At 48.2% G+C, this 12,350-nt stretch overlaps 2 protein-coding genes across 12 annotated transcripts in view; one reads left to right on the forward strand and one right to left on the reverse strand.

Moving 5' to 3' along the window:
* ARHGAP26 (Rho GTPase activating protein 26) overlaps window positions 1-12,350 on the forward strand; it is a 703,968-nt gene that overhangs the window by 243,920 nt on the left and 447,698 nt on the right. The window lies entirely within an intron of this gene.
* Window positions 1-12,350, reverse strand: part of FGF1 (fibroblast growth factor 1) — a 93,078-nt gene that overhangs the window by 76,960 nt on the left and 3,768 nt on the right. For 6 of the 11 annotated variants that reach the window (XM_019739069.2, XM_019739060.2, XM_019739063.2 and 3 more), the window contains one exon: window positions 6,081-6,234. The exons of 3 other annotated variants lie outside the window; for them this stretch is intronic. The gene's annotated coding sequence lies outside the window, so the exon portion shown is untranslated. Of the gene's footprint in view, window positions 1-6,080; window positions 6,235-6,463; window positions 6,732-6,950; window positions 7,229-12,350 lie in introns of those variants that run through there. 2 more of the 11 variants (XM_074313712.1, XM_074313714.1) reach the window with 2 other exon arrangements.

Below are 12,350 nucleotides of genomic sequence, written 5' to 3' on the forward strand. Positions count from 1 at the left end.
TGGAGATGGTGTGTGCGTCTGATAGCGGGGGCACCAGGAGGGCTGCGAACACCAAACTGGACCCACCCTCCGCACCCTAAGGCCCGTCTTGTGCATTTTGTGTATCATCATGAAGAAGGCAACATTTGGCTTCAGGTCCTCTGTGCTCCTCCTTCTAGCACTCTCTGCGCCCTTTCAAAGGGGACGGGGGGTGGGTGGTGGTTCGGTTTACGAGGCCGCTCTGTATCCTTCAAATGATGCCAAATGAAGGGGCCACCTGGTCAACCCCCGTCTGAGCCTGGCCTGGCGCCAAGCTTCCTCATGAACCCTGCTGAAGCGAACTGGCCCTATTTACACTCTTCCCAGTGGGTCCATGACAAACACCCAGGGCATGCTCGGTTGAGGGGGACCATGGCTAGAACACTATTTGGAAAGTGACCTAGAACTTCACTCCCTAAAAACAAAGCCGCCCACCCCAGGTTCAGGGCTGACCCATTGCTGGCTGCTGCCATTAGCATCTCTGTCCCCACATTTCCTTTGTTGAAATGAGAGCTTGCCCTGTCTAGGATGGCTTCCTTCTCTGGCTTCTCATGTCTCTCAGCGAAAACCTAAACCCTCAGTGTGGTCGCTGTGGTCTGGCCCTGCCTGCCCCTTAGGCTCTGACGTGCCCGCCCCACTGCCCTGCACTCCAGCCACACTGGGCTTCCCTTGGCTCCTTGGTGATGCCACACTTCCTCACACCACGTGACCTTTGCACATGCTCTTGCCTCTACCTGAAACACTCTGGCCTCACCCCGTTGATACCTGCTGGTCCTTCAGATGTCAAGCCAAGTATCCCTTCCTCGCCTAAGCTTTCCCAGACCCCCTGACTGGGCCCAGTACTGTCTCTGCATGTGCTTTCATGGAACCACTCAGGAGAGTCACTGCGTGACTGGTGTCAGTATCCCCATCTAGCCTCTAACTTTCATGAAGCTCGGGTCCAACAGTTCCTGGTTGTGTCGCAGCCCAGTGTTTAGCACGCTCCCTGGCACACAGGAGGTGCCCCACAAATGAGCTTCATGAGCCTGAAGTGTCATTAGTGGCCCTCAAGTGTGCCCTCTCCTAGCCCCCACCCTCTCTCCTCTTTCTCCTCTCACCTTCTTTTTCCTTTCCTTTCCTTTCCTTTCCTTTCCCTCCTCTCTCTTCATCCTTTCCATTCATTCTTCCTTCCTTCCTGGACCTTAGGCCTAGCTATGGCTCCCAAGAAGACTGTTCAAACCAACAGAAAAGCACTCAGTGTTCAAGGAAAAGCTGCCACAACTTGGTATAATGTGATGACTTTCCACTTGACCATCTCTAAGTCAGGGCCCAAAGAATCTGCTCCCCACTACGTTAGTTGCTCGGGCTGCCATAACAGGTACCACAGACTGGGCGGCTTAAGCAACAGAAATGTATTCTCTCGCAGTTCTGGAGGCCAGACTCCAATCAGGGTATCGGCCGGGTTGGTTCCTTCGGAGGGATGCAGGGAAGGGTCTGTTCCAGACCTCTCTCCTTGACTTGCAGATACATCTTCTCCCTGTGTCTCTTCATGTCATCTTCCTGCTATCTGTGTCCCAATGTCCCCCTTTTAGAAGGACATCAGTCATCCTGGATTAAGCCATTCCACCCTAATGACCTCATTTAAACTTGGTTACCTCGGCAAAGACCCCGTCTCCAAATAAGGTCCCAAATTCTGAAACACTGGGGCTTAGGACTCCATCATAGGAATTTCAGGGAGGACACAATCCAACCCATAACACCAACCTGCCACCTACCCATTTCCCCAGACTTTTTTGACTTCTTGAGTGAGACAAAACTAGGGAAGCTCATGGACACATCATCTTCCGAAGAAGTTGTATGGGAATCTGGGAATAGATGTGGACCTATTAGGAATGTGAACTGGAGAAAGACACCAAGAGTGAGAAAGGAGGGTTGAACTGACAAAGAACTAAAAGTACTGTCACAGACTAGCCTAAAGGTTGTGTCTGTGCTCTGGTAAGCTGCTGTCCTGAGTTCATATCCCCAGTCAGCCACTTACTAGTAGCAGTGGGTCCTTCCCTCACCTGTAAAAAGTAGATAATAATAGAACCTAACTCATGGGATGGTTGTGAAGATGGAATGAGAGAATAGCATATGTGAAGGGTTTAGTGCTGTACCAGGCACATAGTAACCCAGTGTGCAGAAGGTGTGCTGTCACTCTTCTGTGATTATAAGTAGAGGTCTAGACCAAGGACAATGGTAATTCAGGAAGAAGCTGATGACAAAGAGGAGGCAAATTGCTGTTGAGTCAGGTCACACGATTGTGTTCTCATTCAAAGTAATGAAGGCAAGGGAACCAGAGCAACAGTCAGAGCTGGGCACCTACAATGGTGACCTGGGAACCAAAGGCATCGAAATCCCCTGGGCCCCATCCAGGAAATACAGAGTCCTGGGTCCCTCAGGAATGCGGCTAAATCAGAACTTTTAAGGGTAGGACCCAGAAATCTGATTTTTTTTTTTTTAAAAACAAGCTCCCCTGTGAAACTTACGCACATTAAAGTTTGAAACCCCCTGGACCAGACCACAGGGCCTGGAGGGGCAGAGGTGAGTCTTGTCCATTCATATCCCCTCCATCTACACAGCCCTGGTGCGAGGTGGGCTCCCATCACACCTGTTCCCATGGCCAGTCTTCCTCGGATGAGGTCCGAGAGGTGGTCTTGAGCAATTATGCGTAAAACAAAACTCTGTAAGTCACATTTTAAATGTTCTATTTAGAGGGATCACTTTTGCCAAATCAAGTCTTTTGTATCATTGTAAACGTCACTGCACATAGACACTACGTTAAGTCTGCATTGTCCATTCCTTCTCTCTCCACAACTGAAGCCACCCAGTCTTGACCTTGGGCTTAGCCCAACAGGACCTCTGACCTTAGGCCTGAGGGATGTAAGGAGCCATGGCCCAGCACACTTGCTGTGCGTCTGTCTCTGTAGTTAGGCACCATTTCCTCTCTTCTGCCTGGTCCACTGCCTGGTTCAGGAAAACCTAAGGCCCACTCGTCCACCATGCCTGCGTTCCTGTCATGTTTCTGAAGACCCCAGTCCCAACGGCTACAGGTCCTCACGGTGGAGATTCTGCCTGTGGGCCAAGCTGGGGTCCTGCATCTCTTGGCAGAGCTTCTAATTCCTGGCCTGTTTTCTAGATCTTCAGCTGTCACCTGTTGTTGAATTCCTGTCACCAAACTCCACCTGCCTCTCAGGACACCTCCAGTGATTCCCCCAAAACATAGACAGCATACCGTTTAGGAGCGCAGCCTCAGCGTGACGTTTGGCTCTGCCACTTGGTATCTGTGTGACCTTAGGCAAATGGTCCAGCCCACCAAACCTCAATTCCTGCAGCTATAACACCCTCTCCTTCCCAGGGTTGTTATCAGGATCTGGCCAGGTCATACACATAAAGCCAAGCACAGTGCCTGGCACAAGAAATGCACAAGACAAGCTCAGGAAACACTGGCGACCAACACAGAATCTCTTCTATTTTTGAATGTTCAGAGGCACAAGCGACACTCCATGCAAAGCAAGAGCATTACTCACTTGATCCATTCAATAACAAGATGTACTTTACTACCCCATTTTACAGATGAGGAAATTAGGGCACAAGGTCACAGGACTAAGTGGCAGAGTCTGAATTTGAACCCCAGGGAGTCTGGCTGCAGAATCTATGCACTTAGCCGCTATGTTATGCTGCCTCTCTTAAGTAGTGATATTCAGAAATCAAAATAATTACTATTCTGCCCCACCCTCTTGTCTCCCTGTGGGCCACTAGTTCGTCCAGGTCCTTGCGCTGTCCTATCCGTGGGTGCCTGTACCTCCCAGTTGAGCTGGACATCCTGCCAGCCCAGCTCATTCTGTTATGTACCCTCCCAGGTAGGTCTCCTTCGTTCTCTGTGGTTGAGTGGTCTGGATCCAGTCACATCTTGAGATGGGACACCTTGTTCGTTAGTACTCGATGAGCATTTGTTGATGAGCAAATTCTTTCTTAAGGAAAGATACTCATTCATGTACAATTTCTGTGTCATATATAGGTGTTAGATAGACCTAAAACAGGGCGTATCTGTGGCACAAATGACTATAGGTTATTTTTCCAGCATCTTAAATCAAGGCCATTGCATTAACCAAGCATCGCCTATTGGCTGAGGTAGAGAGGGTGTGCCTTCCACTCTGCAGGATCTCTCTCTCCTGGAAGGACATACAGCAGGACTGGCAGCTCCATGATCCCCAGGAGGGTATTCAGGGTCCACAGAAGGCCTGTCCGCAGCGTGTGCGAGCACACGCTCTGACCTGGGATAAGATGTGCCTTCACTAGGTGTAGACAGAGCTTTCGTATGTCCGTCCATCATTGCCACTGAAAATATGATCATTATGCTACTGTAAAGCACTCCTGTAAAGTGAAACCATGTAATTAACTGAATACTGCTTCCTTAAGTCCTTTGTGGAACCAGGCAAGCCACGTATGTGGACGTGCAAACCAGAATTGGGAGGGCGTTTACCAGAAACTCAGTGTTTTCTCCCCTTATGTTGTTGTGTATTAGCTTTGCTTTGGATTAAGTACTTCCTTCGCAAATCTATTTATTCCTACGAAGGCAGGCAGGGTCAAGAGGAAAAAGTCTGCCTGCATCTGCCAGCAGCCCATAGCAGCAGATCTGGTGATCTCGCCTTCAGATATACAATCTCAGAAGGGGACTTTCCTCGGAAGCCCTCAATGACCCACACAAAGCAAACAAAGGAAAAGGGAATTTGTGACTGTGAATCACAGTCTCCACCAAAATCCACACTCATTCACACAAATGGCCCCAGTAAACAGCTGGCCAGCCCTTCGAGGAACCCCATTCTGCAAAGGCAGGCCCATTTCTTTTCAAACCTTTTCACCTGCGGGCTGGCTCATCCCCACACAGCCTCCCTCCCTCTACTGGGATGCTTGCATCCTCCCATCCTCCCCCTGGTGTTTGCGGGGCTAAATCATAAACAGTCAAGTCCCTGTAGCAAATGAAAGGGAAAGTGCCGGTCACCGAAGCAGAAAGGGAGGCAGAGAGATGGGGTGGGTTTAAAGAGCTAGAGAAAGCACAGTGTTTGAATTCTGCTGAGGCACACGGAGCTCTTGGACCTGAGAGGCGAGATAAGGTGGGTGCCTGCCCTCTCGGCTCACTGAAAAATGGGTACTTGATTAAATGTCCGAAATTTTCACCCCAGGACCCGGACGTCTGAATTTTTCACATACCCCTGTCTGGAAGCCTTGCATACTTTTGCCATGTAGTATTGACGTGGGTGTGGCTTGGCATAAGTGCCCGAGAATGTGCCCGGGGGCTAGCCATTCCTGCTCTGTCTCTACCAGTGCCTATCTGGAGGGGCACTGAAATGAGGATGTGATTTTCACAGATGGTCAGAAGGTCAGGTAAGAAGTAATCCAGGTGACCAGTGGGGCCATCAGAATACCACCCTGTCAAAACTCACACAGATAATTCCGTATTTCAGCCTAACTTTTATATCAAAAGGTTGACAAAATCTAAGGCACCCACCCAGTGGACAGGCTTTCCGAGGCAGCTGAATTTCCAGGCTCCCCAAAAGGGTGAGTGTGACACAGCAGGATAACGCCAGCCAGACTCACTGAGGCCACAGCTTTTAGCTTCTGCCAACTGCAAGGGCTGCATCCAGCACGTTAAGTAAATGGGAGCATTCCGCCCCCTCCAGACCTCACCGGCTCCTCATCGGCCTGGCAGTAGGGGATGACGATATTGGGGCCACAGGCTGCAGGGTCTCTAACCTCCAAATGCTGTTTTTACTGCCCTACGCCCAGAGCCGGCTGCATCGTGGTGTAAACACAGCCAGAGGTGAGCTTCAGAGTGTTCACTTGCAGGAATGCTCATTCCAGTGGTATCTGCTTAAAACGTCTTGGTACCTTAACCTTTCCCTCTTTCCTTCCCTTTCCATGGAGCCTCATACTTGCAAGCGAGGAACCACACACACACACACACACACACACACACACACACGCCCTCAGATCTAGATAGAACCTGCTCTTGTTCCCCAGAACAGAAACCTGATTCTTACCTGAAGAGCTTGTAGGCTGAAGGCTGTGCCTCTCCCTCCGAGAGGAAAGGAAGTCCACTTGCTGTCTGTCCTCTGCTCTGTGTCTGACACTGTCACGGCGCTGCAGCTGCCTCCCTGGCAGCCTCAAGCTGGCTCTCTCTCCGTGACTGCAGCGCTGTGTGGGGAGAGGGGACGGGCTGTGGCACGCACATCAGGTTGCTGGTCCGCCTCCAGCCACCATGCCACAGAGCCGGCTACCAGTCCCGCAGGGCTATGTGGGAGGCAGGGAAGCAGGCTGGGGGGCTGACGGTGTCAGTCTCTAGGTCTCTCTCTGGCCTTGTTTATGAGCAGAGGGACCTGCCTTTAAACAACCACCTCCACCTACCCCACCCACCGAGACGTACAGAGCTCTAAGTGCTCCCCACTCGGGACAGCTATCAGTAGGCTCACGAACGAGTAGCTGTTGGCCAGCAGAGAAGGCAGGCAGAGACAGCAGACAGTGGCAGCAGCTCTGCTGGGTGTTATTTTAGCAAGGTTTGTCTTGGGGCAAATGGCTGAACCGAATGGACTACTGGCCCGTCTGAGCAGAATCCTGTTTATGTTGAGGCCTTGGTCACCAGGGAAACAGCAGGTCGTGGCTCAGAGACACTTCTCTGGATTCAGAAGGCTGCCGGCTGAAAGGGAGACCTTTTCTGTTCTGTCCTCTGGCATCTCTGCACAGGGTGTAGGGGTGTGTGTGTGTGTGTGTGTGTGTGTGTGTGTGCCATTCCCAGAGCCAAGCCGTGCAGAGGGCGTTTTGCAAAGCCACTCAAGGCAATGGCTGTCAGATTAGGGCTGGGGGCGGGGCGGGGGGGCGGGGGGCTGTAGGGAAAATACTTCTGTCATCCTCACCAGTGGTCAAGCCTGTCGCTGCAGCACTAGGTGGGTCCTTGGGTGAGTCCAGCTTCAGAGGTGGGAATTTCTTCAGAGGACAGCATCTTTATGCCACTGGCCAGGACAGGGAAGGAGGGAAGGAGGGAAGGAGGGAAGGAGGGAAGGAGGGAAGGAAGGAAGGAAGGAAGGAAGGAAGGAAGGAAGGAAGGAAGGAAGGAAGGAAGGAAGCTGCCTGTGCAAATAACTCGGGCTAGAAGGTGGGGACTGAAGCTGGACTGACAGGATGTGGATCAGGAGGTATCTTTGAAGAGACCAAATGGAAACATGATTAATAGTTTAGATGGAGTCCCTTCCTCATCTGTTATGCAGGCATTTGAGCCTGGGAGGGATGTGAGTGTGTGTGTGTGTGTGCGTGTGTGTGAACACGCGTGCAAGCCTGTCCACCTGCTGATTCAGATAGAGAGGTACAGATTGACCTGTCAAAACTAGAAATATGCTCTCTGGTCCCTCCTTCCTCCGGGAAGCTGGAGGTGGCAGCCTGTTCTCCACACTCACCACGGAGCACTCAGGGAGCCTGTCATGCGTCTTCTCCAGGGATGAGCCTGGGAGACGCTCGTCTCCTATAACAGAGAACTAGAGGCACAGCCATCACATAACTCCCACAATGGATGAGCAGCAGCTCTCCTCAAAGAGACCAGAAGGTACAGAAAAAGTTCGTTTCTCTAAACGTTATTAACTGGAACCTCCGTGAACTGCCACTTGCACATAGCCAGGTACCGATAATTGGCTTTAAAAACATAATAATCTTCCTGAGTATCTGCATAACTCCAAAGCGCCTCCTGAATCATAGAAAGGTCAAACATATTTTGGACAATCATCTCGATACCAGAGAATTATTATGCTGTATCCAGTGTGCATGCAAACTCTTTTTTAACCACACAGAATGATAGATTTTAAAGGGAGGAAACACCCTAAAGATCCAAGGACAGAGAGGAGGCTCAGAGTCTCACCCAGGAGCACCTCTGACACCCCGGAACCTGCCCCCGCTTTGATGCTGACCATCCCTGGACAACTCAGGTCCTCGGGGCTCCCGATTTCCTCCCTCCTCGCGGAGATTAATGAGACACTTCTAACCACAGCTTTTCTGTAAGCTGACAGGATTATTGTGACGGTCAAATGTGCTAACGTGTGTGAAAGCACCTTGGAAACTGGTAATATAGGTGTAAGTCATTATTTTAGTCTTGTTTCTCCATGACATCCAGTTGTGAAATGCCATTTAAAAAACAAACAGACCACATCGCTCTTAGGCAAATTATAACCCCTAGCTGCTGATATAAAACGGATTTCTTTACAACATAGTGGGTGTTTGGAAATGTTGCTGTCCAAATACTAAGCCATCATCACTGCTCGGTGCCTTAAAGTATTTACTGTAATATAATTTAAATGGGGGTTCCACCTCCGTGTTAAAAGTTTAAAAATTTTTCACTTTAACATCCCTCAGGTTCCCTATTTTTTTCATTCCCCATGTCGAGTATCTCGAGGTATCTTTTTAAATGATACACATTCCGATGTTTTGAGTCATGAAATATGAAAATGTTAGTGCTTTTAGGCCTCACTATTATTTAGTGGGGGAAGGGACTTGGAGGTTACTTAGTTGAAGTCTGGCCTCAGAATAGCTCCTGCACTGGGCCAGGAAATAGTCTGTGGAAATAATAGCTCTCGAAGCCATGTAGGAACCGTCCACAGTATGTTAGATCCTATACAGAGTATGTAACGGAAACCACATCTTCCCTCAAAGTTCTTAGACCCCTTTTAATGCTGTTTCTGCAGTGATTAAAATGTAGGCAAGCCCTCGAGCGCTGCAGCGGGTGGGTCTGAGAAAGGAAGAAAAGGACAGATTTGGAGGACCCCCAGAAATCCTAGCAGAAGTCCGGTTGCTTTATCCACACAGGTGGGGCCTTGGCCAGAGTTGTCCACGTCTCAAGGTTGTGGGGGGTACCTGAGGTGAGCCTTTTCCTTCCTCGTATAAGAGATTGACTCACTCCTGAGTACTTTGGTGGTGGCTATTATAGAAAGTGGCTCTAAAGCTCCTTTATAAGAGCTTTCGAAGGACAATAGGGTAGAATGTGGCATTGCCACGGTTTTACTTATTCTGTGCTCAGTGCCTCTGAAAATCAGGCTATAAACCTGTCCCTTTTAAACTGCATCAACATGAAAAAGGAATCAGAGCATGACAGAATCAGCAGGGTTCAAAATGCCCCCAATAAACAAGTTTTCTTTTTCTCCGGGTATAGCTTATATGTTATATTGAATCTTAAGACTGCCATTCAATATTTGCTTTAAAATCTCCCCTTCATTCATCCAGTTTACATAAGTGAGAGAGTTATGTGAAATGCCCACCAGACACACTGCCTTTTCTTTCTAATCTCATTTGACCTTGATGGGACCCAATAAATCCTAATCAGCTGACAGGAGAAATCAGATGCTGCATGCCATTCTCTCCCTCCAGCAAAGGATTTCCTTCGGTTTATGCCCAATCATGCAATTAGAAGAAGGGCATGCTGGCGTCGTGGTGAACCAGCTGCCAAGATGACGAAGGGGAGTGATTTGACAAACAGGGCAAAGGGAAATGAAGCAGACGTTGCCAGGAAATTGTATTAGTTGCCCAAGGAGACGTCATAGCCACAAATGTCACCAGAGCTGCAGGACAGAAATGGGGTCCAGTGGTTCTCAAGTGGGAAGGTGCTTTGCCCTGATCCCAGTGTAATCCAAGAACAGGAGCTGGCCCCAGTTTGTCAGCCTGGCTCTCCAGCAACATACTGGAGACCAGGGCAGGATGCTTGGAAAGGGCCCTACCCACAAGGGGTGGCCTTCCTCTCTCTGACACTGATCACCCATCACCTATTCTAGTCTGTGTTTTCCTTAATCTCAATGTTTCCATTTTTATTTTAAAATATTTCCTCTTTAAAGAAAAGTAATGCTTCGTTCACATGATAAAAATGTACAGTGTACGGAAACTAACCCTCTCTCCCTAAAGATAACCACTATTCACTGTTATTCTGGATCCTTTCAGGGGAAAAAGAAAAGTCTTTATACACCTGAATGTACCTATGTTTAAAAACAATTTACTATGTGCAGGATCCTGCATTGTTGTTTGTTTGGTTTTCACTTAATAATAGATCTTCACACGTTGGTCTAGTCCATCCAAGCACCAACATTCCTTGCCTGGATTATTGTAATATCCCCTTAGCTGACTTCCCTGCTCCTATCCTTACCCCTACAGTTTATTCCAAAGGGATCCTGCTAATAGGTAAACAAATCATGTCCCTATTTGCTCAAAACTGACCAGTGCCTTTCCTTTGCAGTAAAACAAAAGCTGAGCTTGCTACCACCACCTGCCTCTCCAGACCCACCCCCTACTCACTCCTTGCTCTCTGTGCTCCATACTGTTCCTCATCCAGGCCCAAAACCTCAGGGCCTTTGCACTTGCTGTTCCCTCTGCCTAAAGCGTACGTATTTATTTTCTGCCCCTCGAGTCTTTGCATGGCGCGCTCTTGCTCCATTCTGGTTTCATCTTAGACCACCTCCTCCGTGGCCGCCTGTTCTAAATCAGCCCCTCGTCACTGCCCTTGACACAGATCTGTTTCTTCATAGCTCTTCACTGCTCTCTGAAAATGATTGCTTTCAGTTATTTGTTTACTTATTTGTTTTCGGTCTCCCCTTCCACACACACTGAAATGTCAACTCCATGAGGAGACAGGAATTTTATCTGTCTTTTCACCATCATCGTCCCAGTACCTAGACCACCGGTTCTCAAAGCGGAAGGTGCACCGGAATCACCTGGAGGGTTTAGTGAGATACAGATTGCTGGGCCCCACCCCAGAGTACCTAACTTACTAGGCCATGGGTGGGCCTGGGAATCTGCATGGCTGACAAGTTCCCAGGCGATGCTGAGGCGGCTGGTCCAGGGATCGTGCTTTGCAAACCACCAGTCTAGACAACGCCTGGCACACCGTGGGGGTGGCATACACATGCGTGAATCTGCACATAAGGATCTGCCACCTTTTTTCCAATGGCAGTTTTAATTCCACTTTTATATTTATCTATACTTCTTGGACTGTAAGTCTTCTCAAATTCCGTGTGACAGGAGGGCCCCATGTTGTCAGCTCCATTGATTTGTCAGTGGATTGTTAAAAAGCTAAAGCTTTACAGGCCCAAGGGGAGCCAGTGAGTCACATCTTGTTCTCTGTGTCAGTAAAATGTCAGACTGAAAGGTGATGTGACTCCCACCTGACATGTGACAGAGAACTTTCCCCAGGTGTTATCACTCAGGCCTGTCCTGTAATTGTTTAACGACTGTCCTATTGGCTCAGGTTCTGCTTTGGTGCATTGGAATGTACACAACTAGTTTACCTGGACCTCAGGTTATGTACTATAGAGAATCCAGTGGTTTTTCTGTCACGAAACCCCTTGAGAATCTGACATGCTCTATAACCCTGTTCCCCGTGTACACACAGACACACACACACACACACACACACACACAATTTTTTTTACATTTAATTTCAGGGAGTCACAAGATACACCGAGTCCATTTCAATCCCAAATTAGAAACTCCTGATCTAATCATTGACTAGCTATTTGGCAAAACAAACAAAAAACAACAGCATCCACCATGTGTTACTAACATTCCTGAAGAATCAGTGTTTTAAATATAAGAAGACAAACCTTAGAGGAAAACATTAGGGAACAGCATCAGAGGAAGTCACTAGTTAATAAGATTTATGATCCTGGAATGGGGAATGCTTTTGGAAGCATGATTGGAAACCCAGAAATGAAAATAGAATAGTGACATTGATCCCATAAAAATTTAAATGATCTGTACAAAAAAGACAGAAAGAAAAAATCTTCCTAGTGTAGACTCTGCAGAGAAATCTCTGGGTCCTATCTTTTCCGTCTCTACTCTTTCCACTTGAATTGTCTGGGGGCCTGTGGCCAACCTCACTGAGACAAGACAAGCTCATCAGAGCAGACAGGGTGAGCCTACATCTTTCAGTGAAGCCCTGTCACTGGGTTAATTATTTCATCAGCCATGTTTTTTTTTTAACAACTTTATTGAGCTATAAGTCATATACCATACGGCACACCCATTTAAAGTATACAATTAAGTGATTTTGGTATATTCACAAAGTTGTACAACCATTACCACTAATTTTAGAACATTTTTGTCATCCCAAAAAGAAACCCCATACATATTAGCAATCATTCCTCATCTCCCCTTCTGGCCAGGCCTAATCAACCACTCATCTGCTTTCTGTTTTTATAGATTTGTCTGTTCTGGACATTTCCTATCAATGGAATCATACAGTGTGAGGTTATTTCCCCTAAAAAAATAATGTCTTTGAGGTTCATCTGTGT

This window comes from Rhinolophus sinicus, linkage group LG10 (assembly GCF_036562045.2).
Source record: "Rhinolophus sinicus isolate RSC01 linkage group LG10, ASM3656204v1, whole genome shotgun sequence".
In the NCBI taxonomy this organism is placed as follows: domain Eukaryota; kingdom Metazoa; phylum Chordata; class Mammalia; order Chiroptera; family Rhinolophidae; genus Rhinolophus; species Rhinolophus sinicus.